General features: G+C 28.7%; 1 long non-coding RNA gene across 2 annotated transcripts; it reads left to right on the forward strand.

The window, feature by feature from the left end:
* On the forward strand, positions 1-14,175 carry LOC103830025. 2 transcript variants are annotated; one of them, XR_004449570.1, is made up of 2 exons: positions 1-9,378; positions 10,879-14,050. It is a non-coding gene; the product is annotated as an uncharacterized LOC103830025 (long non-coding RNA). The 2 variants fall into 2 exon arrangements; XR_625656.3 differs by having other exon boundaries at positions 12-9,378; positions 12,223-14,175.
* Positions 14,176-14,630: the final 455 nt, after the last annotated feature.

A 14,630-nucleotide genomic window follows, 5' to 3' on the forward strand; every position in this document is an offset into this window, starting at 1 on the left:
TTTATCGAATGGTCATTTATATTCATCTTACCATGCACGTATTATATAATCTTTATATTATACCAAAAACAGATTAGTCTTTGTTAGTTCCTTAATGCATGCTATAGATTTTGTATATTTACCCAATTAAAATTCAATTTATATAACCCTAATTTGTCTTACCCGAACTACTAAAAAATAACCATAATTGAAGTGTGGCGAGTAGTGACGCGATACCTTGTAAAAAAAGACACGAGTTGAGAATTGAAAGGTGAAAGCATTGATGCAAAGCAAGTAGGTCCATATGAGTTGGTGCCTTCTTATTCAAATTGTCCTTGTTTCGTTTCTCTACTCAAAACTCTTCAACATGGATCTGCTCATTGCTCATATTTTATTTTATTTTTATTTGGATCCATATAGAAGATTACAATTAATTATGTATGGAGCTGGAGGTTCTCTGTCAAGGAAGAAAACAAAATTTATTTATCTGTTTGTTTAAACTATATATCCTTCAATTAAACCTCATAACGAAAATGAATAATTTGATTTCTAGTTATTCAGCCACCTAATTGACCTGTTAATTTATGTTATCTGTCTCGTAATTTTTATGGATCTATGCAAGTTTTAATTTTATAAGAACAACTAAAATAATTTTATTAAAATGGCTCCAAATTTTTTTAAAAATCCTTTAAATTTTGAAAAATGCTTTAAATTGTAATCAAAGAGTTGCATAAAATTATTGAGCCCAAAGCAAATGCACCTCTTGTTAACATACCAAGACTTCGGGCATTGTAACATAGTAAATCAGCTGATTGGTTGAACCTGTGGATCGACCGAACTTACATTTTTCTGCTATTTCAAAATTTACAATTACACTCCATAAACTAACAGCAAATTCGAGTTAAAGCTCTCCAAGCATAAATCTTAGGTGTATAATGAATTACCCATGAATTAATGAAATTCGAAGTAAACAAAAAATTTCACCCAACAAGGAGATTAAAGCTTACACACATCGATATACTGAAGTTGAAATATATAAAAATAATGAGTTGTAAAATGGAAAGAACGACAAAGAGGTATGCAGAATTGGGGTTGGTGTCCAACAAAGAAGAGACATGTAATATTATGTTTACTACGTTGGGATCTTTTCTAAGTGACCCGCTTTTGTTTTGATGTCTTATATGTATATCTCACTTTCATGGTTTCATCCATCGACAATTACAAACCACGCATCCCCATTTTACCCTACCATTTGTTCTACATCCATACGTGCGTCTTCAAATACATACACTTTAGATGATATGATTTCATATAAACATGATACATATTAAATGGATGTATTTTTAATTTTTCAAATGAAAGGAGAGCGGTGGTTCTAGGATCATACACTTCTATTATAACTGCGTGTTCACTCTTTCCCGACAACCAAATTCGTTTTGAAACCTTTGTACATATTGGCTATGTGTATTCCCATAAATATCATTTCCACTCATAATGTCGTACATACATTGATAGTTAACTCCAATAAGATCATGTATCATACAATTTATCTGATCAAAACATCTTTAATATTAAATTTTTGGAAAAGGAAAAAAAGAAACTAACAAATTGAAACATACGTTTTATGATGTTCAATACGAGAAGAAAGAGTCTAGAAAGGAACCCTCATCTCAAATTTCCATAATTCTTTAAGCAAAAAAAAAAAAAAATATATATATATATATTTCCATAATTCTCTAACAAAACTAGTTTTACAACCTGCCGGCTTATATCATAAGCAAGGTAGCCAATGGCTTAGTGCCAAATATTTATGCGTATAACAGATTAGTTATGTAAGTTTAAAACCTTTGAAGTATATAGCCTATTTTGTTTAAGACCAGTCAATATCATATTAGATACTGTTTTCCTAATTATTCAAGTATTACTGAGGAAAAAATTATTCAAGTATTACAGTAAACAGGATTCAATATATAGATCAATGTATTTATATGCATATTATGCAGTCTATAAAACCTAACAATTTATGGAACTCTCATGATTGATTTCAGGTACGCGCTATGATCAACTGCTTGACAAGTTTTTGTTTTCCTAACCCATATGGGTTGGCGTGATGATGATTAGGTCTAGTCACGATGACAGAAGGAAGTACTAATTTAATTATCTGTTAACAATCTTTTAGGCCATTTAGTCTATATATGCCTTAAAGATCCATTAATAGTTTATGCAAAGTGGATATGATCAAAATAAATGCATTTTTACCAGCCAAAGTAGAATCTCTACTTAGTTACAAAAGCACAAACACAAATCATGTGATTGAAAAGACTGTCACAATCTTAGTTAAAAAATTTAAAATTCTTATTTTATTCCACCTTTCACGTTTCGCTAGTAAATAGTAAGATAATATTTCCAAGCACTTTAATCTTTATATTCTTACTATATATACAAAGTTAAACGCACATACATATGCTGTAACTCGAGTCATGTTCGAACAGATGGAATAGCCAAAGATTTTCCTTGTCTGGTATGAAATTGAATACCTGCCTTATGTAGAATAGACTCTCCATGTGCACTGATTTATTGTAGATTCTTTGTTTTCCTACCTCTATATATATCATATTATATATAAATTTATTTTTTAAAAATAAAAGATAATCTACTAGATGGAAACACAGTAGGCCACATGCTCATCCTCTTTTTCTCTCCTTTTTTCTTCTCCTGGCCAAGCCAAGCAGTGATGACATGTTTAAAGAATGCTCACATTTTGGAATTCTGAAATATTTTAAAACATTTATGAAATTATTATCTATGATAGTTACTGTAAACCACTCTCTGGATTGATTCATTTAGAAACACATAACATCGTGGACTTATTACATCTGCCAATAGTAGAGATCCTTAGCCTTTTGGTTCTCTGATTCACAAATCTGTATGTGTTGCTTTTGCATGTGATATTTTGAATGAAAGATATGGATAACATGTGATCCCTATGATCCATCTTAATTATTGAGATGTTAAATAGGCATCTTTGATAGTATAACGAATAATGATACCATTATACTTTTTTTTTGATCAAACATTATACATATATATATATATATATATGTATCTATATGTGTGCAAGACGATGGAGAAGCATTGGATCCATTAGTTTAATATTTCTTTATTAGGTGTCAATCATATGACCAAACCTTTGACTTGATTCTGATCCTATGATTACCTATGTGTCAATCTATAAGGCAGTTTAGACGAAAATGTTTTATTCTTGGATCTACTCCTCATAATCTTCTGAGGATAAATAAAAATATAATCAAATATTGGTTCTATTATAATTTAAATAACTTTAAAATATTCGAAGAGCCTTCAGAAAATGTTTGGTGCCAAAAGCAAAGGGGAACATGGGATGGACCACACCAAAGAAAAAAAAACTTTCCAATAAAATAAGTTTAAAAACAATAGAAAGATAATATAAACGACAAACAGATAATTAATAGTGCCACCCAACTTGTGGGGAAGTTGTTTGTCTGGGTTTGTTTGAGAAAGGCCATTAACAATTTTGACCCAAGTAACTCTACTTTCCCCAGAATAATCATAAATAAAAATTACTGAAGTATACAATTTAACACTAGAATATTGAAAAGTACGTTAATTATTTTAATTTTTTTATTAATTAGTTGGTTAAATGTGAAAATAAGTAGAAATTGAATATTATTTCAATGGCGTAAGTATTATTTTCATGTCAAATTTTCGAAAACACAATTTCTTGTAGATTTGAATGCAAATTTGGAGATTCAAACATGTTATGTCTTACAAACCCTTTAAAAACTTGTTATGTATAAATTTTTGGGTAATTTTGTCAAAGACATTTTTAGTCAATGAAACGGTTATATTAATCTAACGGTCCAAAAAACTTATAAGAGTAGAACCGGAAGTAAATTCAACGGCAAGCTAATTAACAAATACTACAACAACGAGAAGGTAGATAGATGTGCTTAAGGAGTGCAAGAACCCGAAGAAATACTTCAGTTGAAACCCATAAACTATTGTTCGAAATAACAATTGATTGATGATAGTCGGAAAAAAAACGTTGATGCACCGTAAAAGTTAAATGTTGACCGGCAAGAATTTCTTGTGAAAAGCTCAAAAATTGTAGGCAACATCGAGATTACGAATTCCTAGCCGACTTGATTTGACACTAAAATAAGCATGATCAACTCTAAAATCGACAAAGCTCACAAAAAAAACTAGATGAATCTCAAACACATTGACGAGTAATTATCGGTCAGGAAGATGGTGAGACTAAGTGAATCTCAAAAGTACCATTAGAGACTTCAGAACAGCCAATATAGTAGAGGTTAACTTGATAACATGATAAAGCGGGGACTTTGGTCAAATCAAAGCATATGACACCGACATTACCGCGCTGGAGAATGCGAACTTTGAGGAAACCGAGTCTGAAACACGGATCCACGAAACCTGTCAAGTTAGTGATAAGTCATAGACGGTCTGAGCTGAAGTCGGAGACTTCGGTGTACAATGAGTGAGTTTGTGTAATCCTCCATGAGGAGCCGGTGAGGCAGAGATGGTGAAGGTCTGAAGAAATCAGTGAATTTGCCAGCGTCAGTTGAGATTTAATCTCCAGCTGCACTGGACCAATTCGGCAATGAGGCTTTTCAATAAAAGACACAAGTCTAACAGTTCTAAAGTTCATTAAGGAGAAACCATTCTGGTGTGCAGAAACGTGTCTTGGCGTGGTCATCTGGGCCCTTCCGAGGAGCGGATGACGGAGCAGCAGGTGAGATCCGGAGAGGAAATTAGATTTATGTGGAAGGACCAACAGAATTCGCAGGTTGCGGTGTGGTCAAAAGAGAGGAGAGGTGACTTAGGTGGAAGGAAGAGTAGCAGCGGTGATAGAAGATGGAATTGTCGGTGGGCCCTGCGTAAAGCGAATTTTATTAAAGAGGTAAAATATTCTTCTATATTTACTTTATTGGTATATAAATAATTATTTAAATAAATAATATAAATTATTATTATTGAATAATATGTTTTTCAATTTTAAGTTTTTTTTTTGTTTTTTTAGTATTTTATTTTAAATTTTAAATATTATTTTTTTAATCCTAAATCTCCTTTCCAAAAATCTCTCCCCGCAAATCTAATCATTAAGACTAAATTAATTAATATTATAAATATAAGTATCTATTTACTTATTTAATAAAACATTTTGGTCATTTTTGACATTTGTATGTTATATTTATGATGAAAAGTTTTAGTGTTATCTTAGATAATTTCTCTAAATTTTGTTTGCAACAATTACTTAGTATGCATAAGAAAATGAAATGTTTCCGTCAGAAGGAAAAGATATGAAGGTTGTATGTCTTAAATTACCATTTTCTAGCACATTTAAACAATCACGCTCCTAATGCTAACATCGTTTACCTTCTTGATTTCTGTTAAATTTTATAAGCTTGTATTGGTGGTATATTAGTTAACTAGGATAAGATTTGCGTTTTACGAAGATTGAGTTATACTATTAAAATATTAAATATACTGTATTGACAAATTTCAGATATATATATGATCGAATTGCTTTTATATGTATACAATTTTTGATTGTTTATATAATCATTTATATGTTGGACCGATACATTTGGATATTTTCTTTTACTAACTTACTACTAAATAAATTTATATATTTTTGATTTTGAAATTACACTAATTTTCAGAATATCAGATTTTTACTTTCTTTTTGACATAAAATGGAAAATTAAAATATTAAAAAAAAATTACAAATTGGGTTAGACTTATAATTTGAAGTATAGTTTGGTTATGAGACATTGACAACATAAAATTTTACAGTCCGACTATTATTATACTTAAGGCCTAAATATAGAAAAATGATAATATTACTTGTTTGAAACTGATACTTTGTATAGAATGAAAGTTAGGTAAACATGATATATATCATTAACTAATAAGAAAGATCATTATTAATGTTTTCGTAGACTACGAAAAACATATAGATAGGTGCCAAAGCTTTTTTTTAATCTTCACTATAAATTTTATTATTTAAGTTCTAAAGAATTGTGTTGCAACGAAAAATATTTGATATATAAGTTCGTTTGGTAATGACAAAACAACTTAATTTTTGTATTACTCTTTATATAAATTTCTATAGATGAGCAAGGCTTAGAAACGAACAATATTCTTTTTTATTGTATTAACAAAACAATTTTGAATAGATGCGTCTCTTTAAAATTAAAAAAAAAAATCAACACAAAAAAAATCATTACTTTCTGATTTATAGCAAAAGCATCCAATACTTAGGCCATAATATATAGCAAACTTCGATTTTAGATGATGTCTAATAATACGGACTAAGAGTATATCTTACACTTTATAAAAAAATTATTATATTGGATCACAATATAAATCAACTTTGAGTCGTTTAAAGAATGTCTCATTTAATGAGATCACCAAGTATTAACTTAATGAGATCGCTGAGTATTAAATCTACCATATCATATACATTTATGTTTGGGTTAATATAAGTTTTTCTGATAATTGGATTTTAGACTTACTAATTTTTCAATTGATTCTTATGATGCCACGTAAGCCAAATTGTCATCCTAATCAAGTGATATCTAAGCAAAAAAAAATTAATTAATACAAATTTGAGGTTATACCTTTTAAAATATTTTTCTATTAATATATATGGTATTAGACTTTCTAAAATGATAAAGAAATCACAAATTTAAGCCCATTAAATGATGTATATTTATAAAACAATGAGTGAGTATAATCTGAGTACTTGCCATTTTGGGTATATCTGGTACTTGGTTTGTTTTGTAAAAATAATAGAAATTTATATTTGTATTTGGTTTGTGAAAAACAAGTACTTGCAATTTCAATTATTTACTAAAAATGAAGTATTTACAAGTAATTGCCCCATCTTACTATTTATTATTTCTAAACTATTTATTTGATAATTATTTATAAGTTATTTGATAGTATCTATTTTAGCTAATTAAATTTTGCACAAGAATATGAAAAAAGCCTAATTTGTTGAAATTTTAAACTAAACAAGTCTCTTAATTATTTTATGAAAAATATTTCTTTATTTCTTATATGTTTTAAGTTGATGCGTGATAACATTAAAGACGTAATGAGAAACGTTTTAATCCTCATCATGTATATACAATAAGATTTCTCATATACACAATTTATTCTATCATCATTTAGATAAAAAAAATTTCTTCAAGAGTAAGAACTGGTAATAAACTTACAACATCAAATTGTTAATTTTATTTTAGTACTTGATCTTTTTTTTGTATCTACAAGTAACTGAAAGAAATGATCTGCTATCCGACTTGGTCGAGATGAATACTTAATTTTACGGACAACATTACGTATGGGGTGGGTAATTGTGGCCACCTCTACATAAAACAGTGGAAGATAACAATAGTAACAGTATAAAATAGTATATCATGTGGGTTACGGGGCTTAAGTAATGCCACAAGAATTCGGCTAAACTTTAGACGTCTTTTTTACTTTTTCGTGGTATTTCCAACGGCCTCTTCTCCATTCATTTTTTAGGGGTTTTACCCTTTAACAATCCGTCATCTCCTCAAATTTTAAGAAGGTAAAATAGTATACCCTTAAATTTGACAGTGGACTGTTTTTCTCCTTTGAACACAATTTACTTTCCATTTTACTCTATCTATTGATGACACATGTCCAATGATCGTGTGCTTGTTATTTTTTGTGCTGCATTTTAGTACTATAATTATATTATCACTTAAATGTTATAATTATGGTCTTATAAAGTTAATTTCAAATAATAATAATATATTCATTAATATTGTATACCAAAATATAATAATATTAATACAAACGTATTATTTCACACAACAATAATAATACATTGCGGAAATTTAACAAAAATTAAAAATCATAATACAATCATAATATTTTATATCAAAATAAAAGTTACATAAGCTGAAATATTAAGCATTAAAAAATATATTACAACACTAATATTCAGGTAAATTTGGTCTCGAACCTCCAAGATCATCAAAAAGTTATCGATATAAATTTGGAGCAGTCTCTTCAGATTCTTGTTTCTGAGTTCTTTTTATATGATTCTTGCTTGTTCAGCTCAGATAAAGTGGCAAGTGTTAATATTATTGATGAAGTTTAAATTTGTCAGCAAATTTTTATTTTCTTCTTCCATTTCTTTTAGAGTTAATTTTTTTTTTCTTGATTTTGCATGCGTAACTGAACTGTCTTATATTTTTACCAGATTCGAGATACAAGACCGGCACCCCGAATAAAAGTTAAAATTGCCATAAACAAAGATATACGTTTTCAACAGTTTTTAGCATGTAATCTGCAAATAAAAAATAAAGAAGCTCACTTATTACTTAAAATGCATTGATTGAGCATATATAAAAGCATTACGGAAATAATCGTATTGATTAGTTTTATATTTGGTAAATTTTGTAATGTGAATTGTATGTGTTTAATTGTTATATGCAATTTTATGTCTTTTATTTTTTATTATAAGTAATTTAGTGTTATTACTAATTCTTTTTATTAATTATGTCAATACCATATATAAATATGTGCTTTTCTATAAATTAAAGTTTAATTATTATAATTAATTATTAATAGAACTGCTGTAAAATATAAAATTTTAAGAAAAAATATTTGAGGATCACCATTGGAAAATCATCCCTTCATCCTTTTATTTTCAGGGTGGTCCCATTCAAAACGAGGAAGCTTGTTGGAGATGCCCTCAAGTCAAATATAAAAGATTTTTTTTTATGAACTACCAATATAAAAGAAGGCTTATTTGCCAAATAACCAAAAAAAAGAAGTGAAATTAGTTTTTTAGAGAGATAGTAGAAAAAGATAGGAAGAAAAAGTAGGAGAGATAGGATTTTTTAGTTAGTGTATTTTTAGCAAATTTCCCTATAAAGGAACCCTCAAAGTAGAAATAGTAATAATAAAAAAAAAAGTTAAAGATGAGAAGGTGGAATTAAAAAGAGATTAAAAACGTATTTGATCTATTTATTTAAACAAGAGGAACATGTCCATCATTTATATCAATGGCCTTGGAGAAAAACAACATTGCTCCCACTTAGAGAGAGAAAAAGAGTTCTTCACAGCAACTAGAGAAAGGATCCAAAGGGATCGCATTGATCCTAATCAAGCTGAGTTATTCCCGAATAATTATTTTAAACTTTTCTCAATGGAAAGATAGAAAAAAAAAAGATTTGCTTCGTTTTCCGGATCATGCGATCTCTTCGGATTCATCCTTTGGTAGCTTCCACCTTGGTCAAAGGGTTTCTACAAAGTTTCGAGGATTTAGGATACATGTCAAGAAAACAAGAATATGAGGTATTCTTTTCCAAAAGTCTTACTGATAGAAACGTCATACATACGCTGAATATACATCTTTAGAGTGTTCTTGTTAATTTTACCTAAGAACAAATTATTGGAAAGTATATAGTATATATAAGTTAAATTTTAATTCTGTTACACTTACTATTTCGAAATCCTAGATCAAGAAGTGCTCCGATCCCGTATTTAGTTCTCACTAGTGAGAGTGAGAATCTGACCCATCTTGAATTTACATACTTTGTGTTGAAATTAAGTTTGGTAAACTAGTTCAGAGTATTACATTAATTATAAACCATGAAAATGGGTGAATATAATGTGACATAGTAATTAATGACAGGAAAATGTATAACTAAAAATTTGATAGAAAAATCAAATATATTTTAGAATGTTCTTTAGTTTATAAATCTATTAAAGCATGTGGTATTAACCAACGGGGTTGGGCTATTGGCGCTTGAGAAATAATCCTAACTAGGTTAAGATCCGCGCCTTGCGCATGATGAACATTATATATATAAATTATTTTATATATTATATATTTATAACATATTATGAAATAATAAATATATATTGAATAATTAAAAAGTCTTTATCTACTACTTATATAATTAAATTGGTGCGAACATATAAATAAATTTTATAAATCGAAAAATATTTTTTCTATTTGGTATGATATATAATTAAATTTAAATGATAGTAACATATATATGGTATATTTTAATATTAATATTTATTAGATAATGCTTTTTGCTCATATTTGATTTTTATCATTTGTATCTTTTATAGCAAAAAGTCTAAATTAGTGATAACAAAATTTTTACTGTGGGATTAATGGTTTAAGTAATTTATAATATTTTAAGAAATTAAGTTATCAATATTTTTTCAAATTGTTTATCAAAAAAATGTTCAAAGTAAATTTCAAAATTAAGATATTTATGTATTTTTATATGGCATATAGTTTAATTTAAAATGATACATATATTTATATATCTTTTATTTTTGATACTTATTAAATGAGACTTTCAACTTATATTATTTTTTAATTATTTGTATCATGTCATAACAAAAGTTTTAAATCATAGATCACAAAATTTGAATGTGAAACTTTTAACAGTTTTAGTAATTTATACTCGTTTTTAAAAATTCAAAATATAATATATAAATCATTTTTTTAATTTTTATTATATGGTTACTATGATTATTTAATTTATTTTAATAGTTTGAAATTAAACAAATATAATTATAATACACACTTATTTTTATCAAATCTTCATTATTCAAAATCATTAATTGTCATATATACTTTAGCCACATTAGGCAATTCCGTAATCTTATTTAAGGAAATAATAAAGCACATTAATAATGTATTTATTGTGATTTAATAAAAAGCTTATTATATATTTAGATGGACCAACCTATTTCTCTAAAGATTCTAAGAATCATTCTAGTGATAACATGTGGCTACAAAAAATGTTGCAATGCTTCTCAAATAATATATAGGGGATACGGCGAATTCACAGTTCGATTTCCATTGGCCACTCAGACTACCTTAAATGGTAAGAATATGTGTCGGCTTCCAGTCTCACGAAATAAAATGGTTGATCTCGGTCGCCGGATTCCCATCGTTATCAAAAAAGAAAAGTTCTTTAGTTTCTAAGAAATGATTATCAGATCAATCTATTAAAATATGTGGTATGAAAGTCAATATCTGTAAAACTTTTTCTTACTAATATCTACCTTTGAAATAATATGTCACTGTGTATATTGATTTCTCTGGTTAATATTTTCTTACAACTTTCGTTGTTTCTTTGTAAAACCACTTAATATCATTCATTCAACCTTGTCTGGATACAATACAAAAAAAGTACTTTTCATTTTCTTTGAAAAAAATATAAAGTACAAGGAAAGATAGAACTAATTCAAATAGGTTTTCCTCAAAAGATGACAACAAACTCGAAACAAAGTTTAGTGATGTCAAAAAAGCCTTCCTTACGAAGTCAAACAATTGGAAAATAGTCACATAATATGACATTTAAGCTAACTCTCAGCAACAGAAAACACTGAAATATTTTCGATTGCATCTTAACATCTATTTTCATAGAAAAAGAGCATGATTGTAAAGTCGGTTGTTAAGAGCATCTTTACAAAAGTACTCTATTTTGAAGTTTACAAAATTTTATATTGAAGTTTAAAAGTGTTTTTTCCAAAAGATAAACTTCAAACTTAACTTCAAAAGTATTTATATTTTATATTATTATCCTTATATTTATCTTAATTAATTTAAATTGATAAACTTTTATAAATAACTAGTCACATATGTAAAATATTACAACAATATTAATTAATAAAATGTTTCATGAAATATAAAAATTGCATAGATATTCATAATTAAATATTAAACTACAATAAAATTATCACATTAATCCATAAAACTATATATGTAATGCTTCTATACATGATCAACTAGTGCCTTTTTAAATCTAATTTTAAAATATTTTAAACTTTATTTTAAATCTTTTATTTAATTTATGTGTAAAATTTAAATTTACAAAAAAAATTAAAATATTTATAAGATATAAAATTTCAAGGATTAAAACGATAAACAACAAAATATTTAATAATCATAAATGTGATGTGTAATTGTAAAGATTAAAAATCAAATAAATTATGAAACTTAAAATTTGAAGTTTTGAGTTTTGACACTTCAAATATAAAATTTCAAAACTAAAAATTTCAAATTTTAAATTTTAAATTTTCTCTTTGTAGAGAAAAATTTTATGTTTGAAATTATAAAATATTTTTTTGCAGATGCTCTAAGTATATTTTTTTTTTTTGCATTGGTAGTTTAATACAACTTGGAACAGATACTAACTAAAGAATTTGGAAGGGAGAAGAAAGAAGGAAAAACAATACTAATGATTATGTTAGCGTAATTTAGAAGGCTACGCTCGATTATGTTAAGTGAAAATATATGACCATTGGTAGAAAGTTTCCTTGTAATTGTTCGATGCTTTGTGAAAATTTAAAGAGACTTCCAATACAATGATTTGTCCTCCTTTTATTGGAAAAATGCTAACTTTCTAATGTAAAGTAATTAATCGATAATGATAGTCATCTGGTCAAAAGCTTTGCTTTCTCCAGTGATCCCTTTTCAAAGGATTTCAGCCACTCATTTTCCCCGACGTGCGTCAACCTTCTATTAGTTAGATGTAAGATCTCGGTCAATGTCAAATGCATGTATATGATCTTTCTGCAAAGAAAAAAAAAGGTTTAATACTTTATTGTTTCTACGTTAATAATTTGTTCTTCTTTCCAATCTTATGAATATTTATGCTGATAAAAGAACATGCAAGAAACTATTGAATTATATATGGTTAATACCAAATGCCTGTGTCTAGAAGTGATAAAAACGCAAACGTAGAAAGGTTAAAGTATGGTACGATCGGCAAATACATAGATGCAAATCATAACAAAATGTAAGACTATATGTAACTAAGGTTCTACCCTTTTTTTGAGGAATTGCTCCCTTTGTTTTGCAAGTTCTGAAGACTGAAGCTCTCACACTTCTCCTTTATCACCTTTCATTAGACTATCATCTGCTTCAGGGAGAAAAGCTAAATAATAGAACTTTAGTGATCAATAATATCAGTTTCCCAACTTCTTATCATCAGCACCATGTCTCATTTACGCATTTGAACCAACGTCATTGTTTTCTTAGGGTTCCTTCTATCCACACAATCTCTAGTGAATTGATTTTAGAGGGAAATATTTTCTTTACATCTTAATCATCCACACCACTCAATAAAATCATATTGAGCAGTATCATGTTGGTTTACATATTGCATAGATATATAACTCACACATATAGTGAAAAGATAAGAAAGTATGTAAATCAATTTTCTAAAACATAATGGACTTAAATCTTATAACACTATTATATGTTCAAAATATTAAACATTATATATAAATTAACAATTTAAGCAAGAAAACAAGAGTAGCGCAGGGGATGTATCTTTTGTAGATTTTGGAAGTCATACTTATGGGTCTAGGTTACAAAGTACTGCATTAGAGACATTTATTCGAACAGCATTTTCCTCTCAAACGAAAAGTCAAAATTCGTAGCTCCTATCGTTAACCCTCATTTCTAGGATCCTTCTTCATCAGCGTTGGATGTGTAACATGTGTCCAAGGTCGCTTCTTCTCTCGCCTCTGATGTAGTTATGAAGGATTCTATCTCGCATGCTTCAAGAGAATATCTCCTCTTCAATAGAGGTTCTACCTGGTTTTACTAGCTCATTATCAGAGCCAGTGGGTTCTACTCCAACTGTTTTGGAGTTGCGAAGAACGGTGTTGTTCGTCAAATGACCATCCCCCATCTGTCTGTTACTTTCGGCCCTATTCTAGAGGTAGTCACTCCAACTGAGAAATCACAATTCTCTGCAGCTTCTACTTTTAGTTGGACAGAGCACTCAAAGTCAGAAATTAAATTCTCAAGGTCTATGGTTTCAGTTACTCTGACGAAATTTGGGATTTTCTACCCTATGGTAAAATTTGGATGTTCTAAACTTCCTCTATGGAAAAGATAGGACGGTTCTTCAACATGAGCTTTTGAGAGTTAGGACTCACCTTTTTTGTGAGAGAATGGAAAGCTTCATTCACTTTTGACCCTCCATTGCTTCAAAAAATATTGATGTTCTATTTAGGTCTCTCTGATTATATTCAGGGGAACATTCCCCGTCAATTACTTGGGATTACCTCTCTTCTCTACAAGATTTATCAGTAAAAAATTGTGATCAACTAATTTCCAAAGTTAGAAAGAATTACAATAGCTAGATGAATAGACACCTGAGTTTGGCGGGAAGACTGACTTCAATTTCCTCAATTATCCAAAATATAATTGGATTCACATCCGGTTTTTGTATTCCATGAAAGGTTTGAAGATGATTAATAGCTTAGCTTCTTCTTTTCTTTGGCATGGCTGCCTGGATAATCCCAGAAGTGATAAGTTAGCATGGGAAGATGTTTGTTATCTTAGAGAAAAGGGAGGTTTAGGTCTGAAGAATTTATCCTCTTGGAATACAGTTTTTGGTCATAAGCTTATTTGGTTACTACATTTCAGAGCCGGATCCTTATGGGTAGCTTAGGTCATAATGAAATATCTTAACTGATACTCGTTTTGGTCGCTACGGCTTACTACGCTCAACACTTCTTGGATGGTTCAAAGGCTTGTCAAGCTACGCCTTGTTGTCCAA

Source organism: Brassica rapa, chromosome A07, assembly GCF_000309985.2.
Source record: "Brassica rapa cultivar Chiifu-401-42 chromosome A07, CAAS_Brap_v3.01, whole genome shotgun sequence".
NCBI classification, from domain to species: Eukaryota; Viridiplantae; Streptophyta; class Magnoliopsida; order Brassicales; family Brassicaceae; genus Brassica; species Brassica rapa.